This window comes from Triticum aestivum, chromosome 6B (genome assembly GCF_018294505.1).
Source record: "Triticum aestivum cultivar Chinese Spring chromosome 6B, IWGSC CS RefSeq v2.1, whole genome shotgun sequence".
In the NCBI taxonomy this organism is placed as follows: Eukaryota; Viridiplantae; Streptophyta; class Magnoliopsida; order Poales; family Poaceae; genus Triticum; species Triticum aestivum.
The window spans coordinates 352097546-352099953 of NC_057810.1; positions in this window are offsets into that span (position 1 = coordinate 352097546).

The following is a 2408-nucleotide window of genomic DNA, read 5'->3' on the forward strand; positions in this document are numbered from 1 at the left end:
GGTTCTGCATTCTGTAAATCACTGGATAATGTCTAAAATCGCAGGCAGGGAAAAAAATACATCGGGCCAAAACTGTCTGGCCCAGCAGTGCTCAGGAGAGGGGTGGGTGGCTGCTCACATCCATGGGCTTGGCCCGGTTCGGTGGAGGAGGCGTGCGCTGGGCCGGGGAGGCGCTAGGCCGGCCTGCCTGTGGCCCACGCGGGCGCTCGAGCTGGGCCAAGGCGCTGGATCTGGACCTGGCGCTGGGGTCAAGCGGAAGCAGAGGAGTGGTCAACGCGGGCGCTCGTTCGTCGTGTCGTTCCAGGAGAAGGAGCAGGGCGAAGCAGGGAAGCAGCAGGGCACCGGCGCTGGAAGATCTGGCGGCCGGAGACGGCGAGATCCGAGCGAGGGGCGTCGAGACGCGCAGGTCTCCGGGCGGAGCGGGGATGGAGCTCCAGCGGCGCGGACGGGAAGCTTCGGGCGGCCATGGCGTGGACGGGGCGAAAGCGACCTGATCCGGCGGGGTCAAACGAGGCAGCGGCTGCGTCAATTCCCTGTGAAGAAAAACAGGGAGGGAGCATCCGGCGAGAGAGGGAGATCAGAGAAGGATAAGAAAGCAAGGGAGGGGAAGGAAGAGGGAGGAGGAGCACGGGCCTGGGCGCTCGCGAGAGGAGGCGGAGCTCCTGCAGGTGCTGCTGCTCGTCGCCGGCGGGGCTGCGCGAGATGGAGGCGCACGGGAGGAGATGAGGTGCGGCCAGTGGGCGGAGAAGACGAAACCGAGCGCTCTTGCTCGGGGTCTTGGGCAGGCGAGGCGGTCTTCTGATGGCGCCTGGTCTCGGGACGCCGGCAGCGGCCGGTCCGACGAGGCGCATGGGAGGAGATGCAGGGGAGAAGGAGCAAGGCAGCGCTACTGCTGTGGGATCGGGACTCCCCTGCTCGAGCTCCTCGGGCGCGTGCTCGCGCACGAGAGCGAGAGGAGGCTGGGCCTCGGGAACCGAGATGGTGGTGGCTTGAGGATCTGGATCTCGGTGGGGGTTGGCCGGCTAGGGAAAATGAGGAAGGAGGGAGGCGCAGGTGGATGGCTGGATTTTTGGATCGGGATGATCCCGATGAGGAAGGCACAAGAAGAGTGGCGGCGCTCGGGAGAGGGTGGATGGGACAGGTTCCCTAAAATTTAGGGTTTAGGGGTCTATTTATAGTGAAATGAGGGGAATTTTGGGACATCCGATTTAAATCGGACGGACGGGTAAAACAGACTAGGGGAGTTCAAATGAATAAAACGAAGATGTTTTATAGATGTTTGGAGATGATCCGGACCCATGGCTAACGACTGTCCGGGTCGGGTCCGGGGGAGTTTTCGGACACGCCAAGAGGGGGTCTGAGAGAGGTCAACGAGGACAAGGACCTGACAAAATAACAACGGAGGCAAAGAGAGAAAGGGCAACTGCGAACGTCTACGAGTTTTTATGAAAACATGCAAATGCAATGCGCATGATGCTATGAGATGAAAGCATGACATGAACAAAATGCAAAACAAAAGACAAAAACCCAACCACGGAGAAAAATAATATATCACAAAGCCGGAAATGGCAAGAGTTGGAGTTTCAATTATGGAAAGTTGTATCCGGGGCGTTACATCGCTACAAACGGCTGTTACAACAGTATGTTACTTTCCTATGATATCATGATGGCTTGCTTATATTACTGTCAACATTTACTGAAAAAATATTCATGCTCATAACATGCTGTTCTTAAGATTGACTAAATCAAGAGCCCTTTTTTATTTGACTCCAACTTGATATGATGTTGTAGGCCGCCTGGTGTCCCTACCCTTTCTAATCCTAGAACCTTTCAAAGAAAAGCGGCATGTCAGTTGCAGGTGGTTCCTGGCTCGATCAGACGACGATGAAAGATTGATGATCGTTCGCACGTACTGGACGTGTTGTTTCGCGGAATACAATCACAGTCACTGCAAGGTCTTTGAGCAGGATCCCAGCTTCTCTTGGCCTTCAGGAATTTTTGACTGGAGGCTGGTAAGTAGCCTTGGTACACACTCTCTGTTTGTCGGACTGAATTATCCGATTAACCAGGAGATAACCGACGGCAAGGATCATGATGGCAGCGCGGTTTCGTTCTTCAGGCAAAACTGTGTGTACACAGCGTACCATGCATCTCTGCATGCACCATACCCTGATATGTACCGCCATGCTCTGAAGCCCAAAGTAGGAGAGAGGGTCACAAGTATCAGACTTTGACCTGCTGGCTGGAGTTTCCCTCGTCAGGCACCCGTCTGGTGCAAGCCGTCAGCCAATCTCCACAGCTTAATAAATAGTAACGTCTAACTGAGCCAGTTAGTTAGATGCGTACACTTGGTGTAGTAGGATCTTTATTTAATTTGATGCATACACTTGTTCTTTTTTGGTAGCCCT